The 16,080-nt window shown below is 38.8% G+C and overlaps 1 protein-coding gene across 5 annotated transcripts in view; it reads left to right on the forward strand.

Moving 5' to 3' along the window:
• Positions 1–16,080, forward strand: part of Mapk10 (mitogen-activated protein kinase 10) — a 301,950-nt gene that overhangs the window by 265,577 nt on the left and 20,293 nt on the right. The window lies entirely within an intron of this gene.

The raw sequence follows: 16,080 nt of genomic DNA on the forward strand, positions 1-16,080 counted from the left end.
TTTACAAGTCTATTAAAAAGTTATGGTCTTTCACAGAGTATGTGCTATAATAAAATTATTATTTTCCTTTAAAATGGCAAGGTGGTCATAAGAATGATAAAAAAATCTCTTCTATAACTTGCTGCAGGTTTAATATGAGACTCATAGGGTTCTTTTAGTGGCCCACAATATATTGTGAAAGAGTACAGAACTTGTGGTCCATGAAAAGAAAACTTTTTACTACCAAAAGAAACCCCCTAGTCCCTAACTACAGGAAGAATCTGGCTTCCATCTTCACATGCTATATGAAAACTGAACTCTTTCCATGTTTTTCTAAGTGTGGGCTACAATAGCTGTGCTTTGGGCTCTGCTTCTGAAAATATCTTATCTACGATATAAGCTGCCTTGGACTTTGTTCAGCAGAAAACCACTTTGGTGACGGTTTCATGACATATGTGGCAGAATGCTGTTTTCACAGTACAGCAATCTGTCACCACTTCTTTTATCCGAAGCAAGCTTGTTCACGTTCCTTGATCTATTACCTTGCAATTCCTGTTTAATCACGGGGTTTATTCCTAGCTAGAGTTCTTACAAATGCTTTTGTAAAAAAGTTCTTAAATAATGGGTAGCTCCCCTACAAATGGAAGACAGCTTTAAGCAAAAAAACAAACCAAAACAAAATACCCCCCCAACCCATGGCTTATCATAAGTAAATTTAAAAGACAAACCAAGGGGCTGGAGAAAAGGCTTAGCAGTTAAGAACACTGGTTGTTCTTGCAGAAAACCTGGGATCGAATCCCAGCACCCACATGGCAGCTAACAACTAACCGTAACTCCGGTTCCAGGGGATCCGAAGGCCTCTTCTGTCCTCCGCGGACATTGCATGACACGGGTGCACTTACCTACATGCAGGTAACACACTCATATAGATAAAATAAAAATAATAAAAAATAAAAGACAAACCAAGGAATTCTAGGCAATTGAAAAGACTAAGAGCTACAGAGTGGGAGACCACACTCATGGTACAGGGATACTGTAAAACACCGTGGAAACCATGTAAGGGGAACATCGAGAAGACTGGGACTGGAGCTCACATGACTGGAACTCAGCTCATGCACCCAGGTTTGCGTTGCATTTATTTATGCACCACCTCTGTAGATTTGCTATTTCTCTTAATAAAAAGATGTACTTCCTGCTACTCAGAAGCTTATGGTATGGTACAGCAAGTAGTTACATAAATGAGAAATGATAACCACGCTGGTAAATTCTATAGAAAAGGAATTACAGATGCTACAGACGCACAAAGGGATGATGCATGACCCATTCTTCAGTAGGCAGGGGGCTTACAGGAGGAAGAAATATCTCAACTGGGAACAAAATGATGAGCAGGAGGGGTAGGCAGAGGGAGACAACAGAAGAGTGGGCTTATAGGTAAATAGCCTGTTTCAAGACTACTAAAGAACAGACATGAGGGTAATTGTGAGAGCTGTGGACTGACTTAGTGTGATCAGAAGAGGGATGGTGAGAAATGAGCTAGAGATGTGTTGAAGGCTAGGGAGCTACTGCAGGGATTTTAATCAGGAATCTAAATACCAGCAACTGTGTTTAGGCAGATTGCTTTTATTCTGACTGGTGCAATGATGACTGGCCGACCACTTACAAAGCTGGTGAGGTGGTTGACAGAAGGGACAAGAATGGACTTTGGTAGCCCTAGTGGTGAGGACAGAACAGAAGAATGGGAGAAGCAGAGACAGTTCTGCTGCTTTAATTATCATAACTAATCTCCACCCAAGAAATGCCCTGGCTAATAATGTTAAGGGAGAATGTGAAAGTGCTCAAATAACTTCAAAAAATGTATTATGTTATTAGAGAACTGCTTTTATGAATATAATTAAATATTTTCAATCCATCTATTTTAATCTATGAAACAAAAGAGGAATGAAAATGTCTTTTATTTCTGTCATGCTAACTTAAGAGCTCAATTAGAGTTTTCTTTCTAAATTAGTCCTTAGAGTACCTCACTGCTGAAGGAAAAGGCATGGCTTGAAGAAAATCTAGCAAAAATGAAATGTACTTATTGAAAGCAGGGCAGGGATAACAGGTCAACATGGTGTGTGCTTTGCCCTGGTTGAGCCTTTTTCTTCCCCTAACATCCCAGAAAATTACATCCATCAGCTCTGTACTGTCTTCAACTTACCTACCATTATCAAGTGAGGATTTTTAATGATATGCACGGGATAGCCTGGATTCCTGTGGGCACATTATCAACTGGAAATAATTCCTCACCTCTAAGTGAGTCAGTCTCACTTCAGCTCTGATGTCCAGAACATCCTTTCCCACCTCGGGTACCTTAAACACGATCACTCTAAGAGCAACGAGAGGATAAATTTACATCATGTATATAGCTGCATTTTTCAGCAAAGTCGGGATTTGGAAATGTTATTTGATTTAATGATATTTTTAAAAAGTATTCTCATATCACTGTTTGATGATTCTTTTCTCCATTTCTCTGGTATAGAATCCCATCACTTCCTCTGGTGTCATTGCTCCAGTTTTAGAGAAGATTAAAGTTATTACACAAACCTGCAGCTAAAAGCTAAGGCTGTGAGCCAACGCCCATGCAATTATGTCATCATATGCCTTAAAGAGTTGATTTCTCTTCCCAAAGGGGATGTTTAATAATTTATGTATGGAGGAGGTTTAAAAATAGAAATAAATTTAGCATAACTATATTATCCATTTTTTTCTGATAATCAACTTGTAGTACACAAATGGTTTCTGTGTAAGATTCCAGATGTATTGAACTCATGTAGCTTTAAGGGACAGTTGTTACTACGTCAGTAGAAGTCTTTACATTTGATGATAGAATGTTCATTAATCCAGAACCTGGATCTATTTAGAGGATCTGTGTAAGAAGAAGAAAAGAAAGATCTGGAATGAAAAGAATTACCCATTTCAACTTACCGAACATCTTGGAATTGAAAAGCTATTAAAGTTTATGTGAAAATACACCATTCCTCTAGAGATAGTAAAGTGTATTCAAGGCAGTTTTTCCTAGTGCAGCTTCTAACTTTGTTACTGTGGTTCTTTATCACTGGGGATTTGTACCCAGGGCTCTGCACTGATATTCCTTGAAGGAGTGTGTTTCCAACCAGGGATGCCAGGGTCTTCCTGTTAGGAGTGCCTCACTGTTGCTTTGGGTATTGTTACAGGATGACCGAAGCCCCTTCACCTCTTGCTCACCTTGCTTCTACTTTGTGGTTGTAGGTCATGGTGCAAGTAATATATGGCTTCTATAGGCCTGCTCGGCAGTATTTGTGTATGTGGTGTGCTGATTTTTCACGTAAAACATTTTTCTAGTTCCCTTTTAACTCTTTTATGTCCTGTAACCTCTCGTGAAAGCTGACACATTCTTCAGCCTATGGAAAGAAAATCTTCTGACAGAAGCTGTTGCTTCTCAGAACTGTAAATTAACTCTTTCTTGATAGCTTTCTATGTATCATTATCACATCACGCATTATGCTGAAATGAGTCATTTTATTCATGTCAATTTCTCCAAAGTCTACTGCTCTAAATTTCTTCAGAACAAAAATTCATTCTTGTCAGCTGTTATAGACACTGAGGCCAGGGGTCATGTCATTTGTAAATGTTGTTTGACTTCTGCTCCCTGTGCTGTGCTGAGCTGGACACCTTTCTTCTGTTTATGAACCCTTTCTCACATCCAATCTTATATGAGCCTTGTAAAAACTCTAGAAAAAGATAATTGTGCTCAGAGATTCTTGCTCGGTTACATTAATAGGTGTTGAAACTATGTTTATGACTGCAACTCAGGAGACATTTCTCTACCTCATCTAATAGTTGTCTACATTTCCTGTTTTTCTTTTCTGTGCTTGTCTTTCCCACTCTTCTCCAATGTTCTGGCCTTGTGTTCTTCTGGCCATGCCAAGCAAGCTCCCATTTTGAGGATTTTGTACTGCCATTCCCTCTGTCTGGAACATTCTTCCTCCCAGATATGCACATGGTTCCATTCAAATTTGTTCAAGAACGATTCTTAAAGAAAATCTCCCAAGACAGCTGCATGTAGAACAGCACTCTATCACACTCTCGCATATTCCTCTTTCTCTTACCACAGTTCCACTCAGCATATGTATCTTTCTATTGTTGGTTCTACCCACTAGAACTAAAGATCAACAAAGGCCTTTGGGGCGCTGCTATGTTTTAAGTACTTAAAACACTTCTTGGCCCTCAATAGTCAGAAAAATATTTGTTGAATTGATTAGTCTGTATTTACAGCTGAAGGTCCCAAAACTCATGGATATTAGTGGCTGTTAAACCTTCATCAAGATTTTGTGGGTAATGTATGTATGTGTAAAGTCAGAATTGATTTTTATGGCTACACACATAGAATGTTGAATGTATTATCTGTTATTTAATCTTGTTAAGAGACAGTTTTCCAGTTTGTAGGTGTACATTGTGAGCATAGTCATTGTACTTGTTGAATACTTGCTCTGTATTACGCACAGTTCCATGCACTAGTGAACAAAGGTACAATCATTATGTTTGGTTATTTTTCTGAGGGCATACTGAGGAGACAAACAGGATATATTGAGTGATAAGTAATTCAGATTTTAAAAAATGATATAATGGAATTGCATAGGAAAATAATCACTTCAGCAGTGTGTACTTTTCTTGGGGCTTCTTGGGTGGAGTGATCACCAAACAGAAACAAGAAGGATAAAGGAGCATTTATCCAAGTAAATAAAGATAGGCAGACTGGGCATGGTGGTGTGCACCTTTAATCCCAGCACTTCTGAATCAGAGGTAGGTGGATCTCTAAATTGAGGCCAGCCTGGTCTACCATAGCAAGATCCAGGACAATCAGGGTGACGTAGTGAGACCTCATCTTAAAAACAAAAATCAAAACAAAAGTACTAATCCCAGGGTGAAGAGGAGGATGGGTGATTTGCAGATCTTTGGGGTTAAGTGAGTGGGAAATTAGTTTTATTTTGAAGTAGGAATCCGGTAACAAAGCCTTGTTAGGAAGGGTGAAAAAGAGGCATTCATTAGCAAACTGGAGAACAGCATCGCATATGTGAACTTTGAATGAGTCATTCTATCTGTGAAGTGGAACTGCTGTAGACAACAGTCAGGTGGAAGGCAAGAAGATACTGCTGTGACAGCATAGATTAGAGCTGGTGCTGGTCTGAGAGTAAACATAGGAAGAAGACTCGAGAGATGTTTAGAGGCTAACAAATAACCCACACAAATTACACGTAGTTATATTTGAGGCTTTAAGGGAGGTGGAATTCTAGGATGGGTAATTACATGTTGGTTGATATGTGTGAGATAAATAAGATGGATGATGTGGGAAAGTGTGGTTGGTGGGGAAGTACTGAGTTTTTTAGGTAAAGAATTGTAGAAAAACTTTGTTTTCATGGAACAGTAAAGAGAATTTCCATTCAAGATGTGACTAAACTTTTTGATAGTAAAAACTAATAAATTTGTGAGCTAACATCTGAGACATCTACAGAACAGAATGAAAAGAAGGAAAAATTGAATCCAGCTTCCTTTTCAAACTACTGGAGCATCATCCTATTAAGCATTTTAATTACACTCAGTTCACACAATAATTAAAACATGCATTACATTACAGCCAGGCGTGGAGGCACACTCCTTTAGTCCCAGCACTCAGGAGGCAGAGGCAGGTAGATCTCTGTGAGATAGAGGCCTGCCTGGTCTCCATAGTGAGTTCTAGGTCACCTGGGGCTACAGAGAGACCTTGTCTCAAAAAGACAAACAAACAAACAGCAACAACAAAAAATAAGATGTGCATTGCTAGCTTTTGAAAATTCCTCTGGTCATGCTTAGTGCTATATCTCTAATCAATGGTATCCCTTTCTTTCTGTATATAGCCCTTATGACCAAATGCTCCTCATACTTCAAGGTCTCAACTGAGGTTTGTTGAAGTACCTGGCAATGTAAATTTCTTCTACATTTACAATTATTTAATTTAATTTAATTTAATTTAATGTGTATTAGTGTTATGCCTGGATGTTTGTAAGTACACCTGTGTCACACAATGCCCACAGAGGACAGAAGAGGGTGTCCAATCCAGTGGAACTGGAGTTATAGATGGTTGTTAGCTGCCATGTGGATGCTGGGATTCAAACCTAGGTCCTCTGTAAGAGCAGCCAGTGTTTTTAACCACTAAGCCATCTCTCCGGGCCCTAGAATTAGTTTTCAATAAAGCAGTATATGAAATGATTTCATTGCACACTAAGTGGCTTCACCAAGATCACCCATTCTCTAGAACCGGGGCGGGGGGGGGGCTCCCCTGGTGGTCTGAGTTCTCAGCTGTTTTCATCTCTCCTTGTTCCTTTCAGGAACAAGACTCAGAAGTTTCCCTTGCTTATTTTCAGCGAAGACTGTCAAATGATTGCTTTTACATATGTTCAAATGAAGGATACTCAGACAAAGTACAGAACCTGTTTTTATGACTGTGTAAGAAATTAGAGTAGAGCTTTTAATCTTAGCTGTACATTAAAATCACTTGGTAAGTTTACGAATATTCTAATATCCAGTATTCACCTCAAAGCAATTGCATCTGAACTTCTGGGTTGGGATCCTGGCACTGATACTTTTCAGGCTCCCAGATGATCTGAATGGAAACTATGGCTGAGGATGCCTGTGGTAGAGCCCTTTGATAAAACAGATCAACTCACTCAAGCGTTTTCCCTTAATGTGTCCTCTCTTCTCTCACCACTAGGTGGCAGCAACACAATACAATGCCTGTCCTGGTTACTTCATTAAGTAGACAAGGAGTGGTAATCTATAAAACTAATTAGCGACATTTGGAGACTCCCACTAGCTAAAAATAGCATTAACTTTTTCACCTGATACTCTATGTTGACTTATTTTCTTAATAGACTTTTATATAATTTTTTTTTTATTTCAACAAGTTGAATTAAGAGGAACTATATTGAAAGCTATAGTTGGTAAAGAGGAAAAAAGTCACAGATTCTTGTATTCAAATAGAGGTGGGTCTAAATAGTGCCACCTCTATTTTCTGGCAGAATGCTCTTTGTGTTTCACTTGCATACATAGAAGAAGAGGGTTTGTATGGAGTTAAATGATATACTATATGAAAAACCAACAGTGGGGAAACAGTACTAGGATGATGGAGATGCTGAGGGAAAACCTGATGACGTTATGATAGTCACTTACGGAGTCCAGACAAAAGCTAGGACAGTACTCGTTGGTTGATGGTCTCTGTTTTCTGGATGTGGGTCTCTTCTTAACCTGTGTTATTTCAAAGGCCAAAGAATCAATACTATTTTCTAAAAATTGTATTTCTGCCTTTAGCCATGGAGATGTCTATATTATTTTATTATTCTGCTTAATTTCTCAAGCTTTGAGACTGTTTTCTCTGAAATCCCAGGGGCTTCCCAGGTGCCGAGTTCAAAGAGAATTGCCCCTTTATATATCTGTCGATCACAGGCTGACATCTTCCATTGTGACACCTCTTCCACGTGGTGTCCATAGGGACAACAGACTTTTCCCCAACACTGGGTTGTGCACCTTAGAACTGTGTACGCCAGTTCTTTTCTTTCAGCTCCTATTTGGTTTCTCCCTTGTAATTATACCTTCTACCAGTGTCTAATTTATAAATAAAACCCAGTGCTCTTCAAGGGCACTCCCTGTGCTTTCAAGCTCCCACATCTGTCCTCTTTCTTTCCTTCCAAGACACCCTAAAAGCATTTCCACAGATGTCACCCACACGCCAGTCCCCGTCTCAAGACTTGCTTTGGGAACAAAGGAAAGAGCTGCACAGATTGGTTCACAGAAGCAGATTTTAATACTCGGGACCAGAGAAATATTTTCACCTCATCGACCTATTTAAAAAAATTATCCAATAATGACCACATATTTACCATGTATACCTGTGGAATGTGTACACATTATGACCCTGTTAACAGCTGAACTCTATTCTCTAACTGTTCTCAAGAATTCAATACATTGTTATTAGCTATAGTCACAATGTTGCAAAACAGGTCTCTGGAAGTCTTTCCTTCTGATTGGGATTTGGGATACTTTAACCAACATTTCCTTTAGCCCCTCCCCACTGCTGCCAGCCCCTAACTCCACTTCTGTGAGTCCAACACATAGATATTCTGCTGCATTTGTCTGAGCCCCAGTTACTTCACTGATTATCTTCCAGGTCCATCCATGTTGTTACAAAAGACTGAATATCTTTAATTTTTAAGTTTTAGTAGTTATATAGATCACATGTTCCTTTATCCATTCAACTGTTGACAGACACTGAAGTGTATCCCTATTAGCTATTTAAGCAGTGTTGCAATAAATGTAACAGTAAAGATGTCTCTTGATATACCGAGATAGCTTTGGTTTTGCTATTGGATAATGGAATTACTGGGTCACAGTCAGGTGTGTATATTCAGTAGTTCTACTTCTAATATTTTAAAGAATCCCCAACTGCTTTTCAGAGTGGTCATGCTAATTTACATTCCCACCAACAGTGGCCAGGGGTTTCCTTTGTCCACATCCTCTCCATGACTTATTTTTTATCTTTTCCATAACAGCCACTCTTAATGATGTGATAAGGTCTTTTATTGTTTTGTTTATCCTGGTTGATTTGTTGTTGTTTGTCTGTTTCTATTGTTGATTTTGAGAGAGGATCTCTCTTTATAGCCCAGGACTGAGTTCTGGATTCACCTGTGTGCTGGGTAGCTTTAGTGTCAACTTGACATACCTGGATTGAGGGAGCCTCAATTTGGGGAATTGCCTCTATTGGACTGGCCTGTGGCCATGTCTGAGGGGCATCTTCTTGATGAGTGATGTGGGAGGGCCCAGCCCACTGTGGGTGGTGCCACCCCTGGGCAGGTGGGCCTGTGTTCCATAAGAAAGCAGGCTGAGTAGGGGCCAGGGGAGCAAGCCAGTAAGCAGCATTCCTCCATGGCCTTTGCTCCAGCTCCTGCTTCCAGGTTCCTTCCCTGAGTGCCTACCTTGGGCTCCCTGATGAACTGCAACCTGGGAGATGTAAGCTGAAGAAACCCTTTCTTCCCCAAGTTGGTATTGGTCAGAGTGTTTTGTCACAGCAATAGAGAGACAAGCTAAGACAACCTGCCTCAACCCGTAAGTACTGGGTTTACACAAGTACACCAGGACACCTGGCATTAATGTGGTTTAAATTTGCATTTCTCTGATGATTAGTGAATTAGTTACTTTTCTTTGCTACTGTGACAAAATTCTAATTCTAAATAAAAACCACCTGAAGGAGGAAGAGTTTGTTCTGACTCATGCTTTGAGGATACAGTGCATCACAGCAGGGAGGTTAAGGTGTCAGGAGGGTGAGGCAGCTGGTCATATTGCATCCTCAGTCAGGAAACAGAGAGATGGGTGAGCTGGCTGTCTCTTCTTTAGGCAGTGTGTGACCTGAGCCCATGGAATGGTGCTGGCCACATTCATGACAGGTCTTCTTTGCTCTGTTAAACCTTTCTGGAAACACCCTTATATATCAACACAGCCAGAGGTGTGTTTCCATGGTGATTTTGAATCTTCTCAAGTTGACAGTGAAGATTACTAATCACAGTGGTAACGCTGAACATTTTTCATGCGCCTGTTGGCCATTTGTAAACATTCTGCAAAATTTTTAAATCTTCTGCTCATATTTTCCCTTTTTTTTCTTATAATCTTTATTTTATTTTGATTAAATTTTCTTTCTTTTATCTATTGAATTTTTGAGATTTTCATACATATAATTGGATGGTATTTAGAACCCCACCCCTATTCCCCCCTCTTATTGCCTCCTGCCCAATTTGATGCACTCTATTATATATAATAAGGCCTATAGAGTCTAATTTGTGTCTCAAAATGTCCTTAAGTGTAGGTCCATCCACTGGAACCTCATTAACCTACTGCAAAACTCTGTTTCCTTATGGTTATTCATCATTTCTGGCTCTTACAATCTTTCTGCCCCCTTTTCTACAATGAGATCTGAGCCTTGAGAGGCAGACGTATCCTATTCAGGAATAAGCACTTGCAGCCTCTTGTTTTCTGCACATTGGCTAGTTGTGGGTTTCTGTGTTACATAAGGAAACTTCTCTGGTGAAAGTTGAGAGGTGCATTAATCTATGTGTAACAGTAAGTCAGTAAGAGTCAATATAACATGTTAACTATTTAGTAGAAAACTAGTATTAGGTTCTCCCTTATGTACAATGACCTGTTTAGCCTGAGATTCCTAAGCCTGGTATCAGCGTCAGGTATGAACACCATCTTAGGAAGTGGACCTTAAATTAAATTAAAGAACAGTTGGTTACTCCCAGAATATTGGTGCCAATATTACAATAGTAGACATACCTTGACAGACCAGTTGTTGTAGTCCACAGAATTCACAGCTGGGAAGGGACGATGACTTTTTTCCTTCTGGTAGCTTGCACAGCACCCTCCAGCACTATGAATGCTAGCTAGCAGAGATGAGGCTCTGAAGTCAACACCAGCTTGATTTCTCCCTTTTTGATTCTACAGCTTGTATATTCAGAAATAGTATCTCACCATCTAGTTCTGGTGGGTAACCAAGAGCAGAGGCAATCTCCAGTATTGTTTAAGGGCCTATGGGACCCTTGGTCAACAGCTTTTGCAGAGGGAGTCCATTCCTCACATTGAGGTTATTTTTATTTCCCATTAGCCTATGATGTCTAGAAAGGGCAGGGCAATGTCTCCCTATTATAGGATAATGCCTTTTAGTCTCTTTTTATGATGTATATGTATATACTTTAAGAAGCTTCTTAGTGGTTGGTTTTCACACAGCCTTTTCTAAAGGCCTTTGGTGTTATTTATCCCTCCCTACACTCTATCTTCTGCCCTGCCCTCCCATTCTCCATCCCATTTAACCCTTCCTAGTCTAATGTTCCCCTTCTCCCTTTCATATCATTTCCACCACTCATTCCAGGAAACCTCTCCCACCCACCTATCCATGGCTATGTGTTAGTTGTTTTCGTAAAAAAATATTTTGTTTATTATTTTGGGGCTGGAGAGATGGCTCAGTGGTTAAGAACACTGGTTGTTCTTGCAGAAGACCCGGGTTCGAATCCCAGCACCCACATGGTAGCTAACAACTGTCCATAACTCCAGTTTCAGGGGCTCTGACAACCTCGTCTGTCCTCTGTGGGCATTGCACAACATGGGTGCACTTACCTACATGTAGCCATAACATTCATACACATCAAAAACAAAAAAAGTTTATTTGTTTTTAATGTGTATGAGTGTATTGCCTGCATGCAGGTAACTGTACCATGTTATGTAATGCCCACAGAAGCCAGAAGAAGACATCAGATCACCTGGAACTGGAGTTACAGATGGTTGTTAGCCACCTTGTAGGTGCTAGGAACCCAGGTCCTCTTCAAGAGCAGTCAGTGCTCTTAACTGCTGAGCCATCTCTCCAGTCCCCTTGATTAAATTTTAAGTAAACCTTTTATTGCATTGTCTCTCTCTTTTCTTCCTTGAATTTCCAAAACACAACGGTTCTCTGTTTCGATACTGTTCTATGAACACCATGAAGTTTCTTCAATTTTTCTTTTTTTTTCCTTAATCTATCTCCCTTCAAATAACTTGTCTTTGAATCCACAAATTCTTTCTTCTGCTCAATCTGTCCAGCTCTGATGCTTCCTGTTTTATTTCCCCTCTATTCATCATTCTTATCAATTTTATTATTTCTATTTTGTACATATAGTTTTAATCATAAATTTATTGTTTTCTTGTTCATTATTATTTTCTTGATTACATTAGGTTGTTTATTTGCGGGTTTTTTTGAATTGTCTGAGCTTTGTTAAAACTATTCTGAACTTGTTGCCAGGAAGTTCATACATCTCCATTTCTTTGGGGATCAGCTACCAAGAAATGGCTATTCTTTTGTTGGTGATACAACTAGTGTTTTCCATGTATCTTGTCGCTTTATGTTCGTGTCTATGCATTTGAAGTATTTGTGACTTATTCTAGTATTTGAATATTGATTTTGTCTGGAAAAGCCCAATTTTAGGGAATAAACTGCTGTTGATGGTATCAGGAATAAAGATTTTAGGGCAAAAAAGAGAATATTTTAAATTGTGCTCTCTAAGAGAAAAGAACTGCTTGTTTTTTGATTGGGAGAAAATTTAAGAGTTCTATTCATTAAAATTGTCAACTATTCTTAAAAGAGTAATCTTTATGCATAGATTAAAATGGTATAATCTATCCAATTTTGTACTTAAAAATGCCCTTCTTGGTTAAAGTCTTTCAGTAAGCCATACATTTTCGGCAATAATCAGACTAGCAAGGTTAGTAAGAGAAAAACAAAGAATGTTTCAATTGGGCAGAATGTCATTCACCTTGATTTAGCTGTTGAATTAATAGAGAATGCACACACCAAATCACTCTGCTATTCCAGTCTTTTATTGGCATATTTTAAAAGGCAGCAGTCTAGGGAGAATAGTGATGTTTGATTAGCACAAGGGCCAGAAGGTAAACACAATAGCTGGATGGTTGCTTCATGGTTCAGCATATGACTGGCAGAGAATAAAATGTCAATTCAAGGCTCAAAGATGAATAAAAGGAACAAACGTGTTCTGCTAAGGTGTCTCATATCTGCTTCTCATCTATTTGAGAGCCATGTAAAGAGGTGTTGATGTCCAAGATATTTTGACAGAAAGCATTTAGAAATCTAAGTGTTGACGGCTGTCTGATAGTTTCCAGATATAGCTACATGTGTGAACTAACAGAAAACATTGGAATAGAAACCAGAGTCACAAGCTCAAACTTGTCTTTATAGAAGTTACTTTGTAAGTGTGGAATTGTCCAATTTATTACCTGAAACTCATACAAATTCCTCCATTCTGTCTTTTCTGGTTAAAAATTATGAAGTTTGTAACTTTGCTGTTAATTAACTATCTGATCATGAGAAAATTGCTTTCACTCTCTGAGTTTCTATATTCTCATTTGCAAGCTGAATAAAGATGGCATTAGATACTCACCAAACTGTCTTCCATGACTAACATAAGAATGTTGAAAAAAATATTGTCTGGAAGATTAAGGACAGAATTAATTAGTACAATCTTCTCAATAAGGAAGTATTAATTAAATATATTCTATATGATTAAGTCAGCATAAAGAGAAACTTTTAGCTTGTGGAGCTCAATTAGAAAATGGTTGAGGATCCCTTCAGGAAGGGAAGGAAGAAATGATTTCTGTCAGCAAGAACTCCATAGAAGGATGACTGAAGTCACATGCCTCAGTCCTTGTACATGGAGAATTGGGCTCTTGTGTATACTTTATTCTAAGAGCTAGGTTTGCCTTCTTGAAATTGGAGAACACAGAAGAAGATGCTGACATGGCATCTTGGTGAAACAAAAATATAGCTGTGGTCATGCAAACCCAAGTTGTGGGAAACATGGCAATGCAATGCCTGTATCTATCCTTAATTTGCCATATACTTAAATGCCTCTCATCTCTAACACCATCTCACAACATCTCTAGTTAATCCTCCAGTTCATCACTTAACAGAATGAAAGTAGTAAAGGTACTAACATAGAGAATCACAGTGAACATGACGTGAGATTCTTGGACAAAATAGGAATATGGTCACCACATTGGCTACATTTCTATTTCTTATTTTATAAATATGCTCATTTAAAATATTGTTTTATCATTTATTTTGGAATAAACTCCATTTGGTCTGGATAATTCTTTACACTGTGTTTTGATAAAAATTACATCATTAAATACTCATGTAACCTTTACTTATATTTTTTAAATGATTTGTAGTTTCTAGACTCTGAGGATTGTTAGAGTGTAAGTAGCCTAAACCTTAATGGCATCTCAAGACGTAAAGGTGACTTATCTCAACAAGAAAGACCATAGTGATACTCATTTATCAATATCTCAAGGCTCACTGAGGGACTCTCTGGAACTATTTGAGCTGTATAGTTTTTTTTTTTCCTGTCACACCTCTTCCATTTTCTTTCAGTCATATACAATATCAATATTGGCATTGAAGATATTTTCATTATGTTCTTCCAGTATTATTAGATACTATCTCTTATTTCATACCCTCCACCAAAGATCTACCTGGATCTTTCTGTATGTGATAGTATTTTTTAAAGAATGGAATATTTTCTGTGTGAGCTTCTTGAGTTGAGCAGTCATTATTCAATTTTGAAATCTTATTTTTTCAATATAGTTTGGTACATGTGAAAGACCTGACTTAGTTCCATTTCCTGTTGCAGTGACAAAAGTAACAAGGGAGAAAGAGTTCATTCTGGCTCATAGTTTAAGCTACAGTCCATTATGGCAGGGAAGTTCATGTGTAAGGATCCTGAAGCAGCTGATGGAATCACGTTCACCATCAGGAACAGAGAGGAATTTCTGCGTATTGACACTCAGCTTGCTGTCTCCATTGTACATGGTCCAGGATTCCCAGCCCAGACAAAGATCCCACCCACAATTAAGATGGGTCTTCCCACACTAAGTAACACAATTAAGATAATCCTTCACAGACATGCCAAAGGCCCATCTCCTAGGTGATTCTGAATCCTTTCAAGGTGGCAATTACCACCAAACATCACACTGCCCCAAATCGTTATTGAATGAATGACTTTAATGGATGAATAAATGAATTGTAATATTTACTAACTCATAATGATCTTGTAATTCTCCCACAATAAACATTTATTTTTCTTTATTCCTGTTCATTTTTTTAAATTTAAGGTTTCATCTACCAAAAGGAAATCTTTCAAAGATACAATAACTCAGTAATCAAACATCAACTTTTCTTTAGCAAATGAACACAGGGACATCACATGCTAATGACTGCTATGTGCATGCGTGTGTGTGTGTGTGTGTGTGTGTGTGTGTGTGTGTTGACATCGCAGTCTTTGAATTATTGGCCATTAACTCTTTTACATTGCCATTTAGAAGACATCTTTCTGTGAATGTATCCTTCCACTGTAGGTGACTTTAGCCTCTTCTTTTCAGGAAAAAAAAAAAAAAAAACTCAAAGCAAAATAAAACCCTAAACCTTAACAGATGACTCATTTGTTAGAATGGTAACTATAAACACAAGAATGTTTAAAACATTCCTTTTGATTTATTGAAAGCAGAAACCCTAAACTCAGTGCCTTGCTTTCTTTCTTTGTATTTTGTTTGTGGTTAGAGTCTATGTGCTTCATGCTTTAGAACCAGCAACATCTGTATGCTGAAACTCCAAGAAAAATCCTCAAACAGCTTTATTGCAGAAAACAGCATTTATGAACTTTGGCAGGAACTGAGCCACACTCAGTTTTGAAAATTGATTGGAAAAATGGACTGTGTGGGGAAGCTAGTCAAGGGGATTTTGAACTCTATTGTTAAAAGCACAAGGTGCCAGCAAAGCACAAAGTTCTGGAGGCTGAATGCTTGTACACGGTGCCGTGCAGGAGTCCTGAACACAGCCATTTGGACAGGCACCTAACACAGCCTCGCACATTCTCAGGGAGAAGGACAGCAGAAAATCTGCCACTTGGCAAAGTGTGTCTGCAAATCCAGTGTCTGGTTTGCATAGCTTACTTAGTTAACAGTCTCACAAATATTCAAAAATAACTACAGTTTACAAATTCTTTCATTACATCATAATATTCCTATAATTTGGGAGTCCTTTATAATTTGAGAGATCCCATTGTAGGGCTTGATTCTCATCTCCCATCTTTGCATGGTCAGGGTGTAGTGGGGTGAAGGCAGGTTTCCTTTCCTTCACTGTTAGCGTGTTGACTGTTGTTGCACTTTGAATAATCATAGCATCTGCCCTGGTGGCAATCCCTGATGCTAAATGACTGATGGGCTCCATCCTCCATCGGTAGTTCTTTCCCAGTACCTCATTGTTATGTAAACTCATCCCATCAGACCTGGCAAAGTCTTCTGTTTTCATATCCAACTGATTTTGCAGGCTGGTTGCTTGCCCAGCATGCCAAGGCTAGAATGGATATTTTTCTCCCACCATTCATGCCTCCATAGATTCTGAATGAAGTACGAAATAGGCCATGTGGCCCTAGGTGCTGGTCATGGACAAGGAATCTT

Source organism: Nannospalax galili, unplaced genomic scaffold (genome assembly GCF_000622305.1).
Source record: "Nannospalax galili isolate Female #2095 unplaced genomic scaffold, S.galili_v1.0 scaffold405, whole genome shotgun sequence".
Lineage (NCBI taxonomy): Eukaryota > Metazoa > Chordata > Mammalia > Rodentia > Spalacidae > Nannospalax > Nannospalax galili.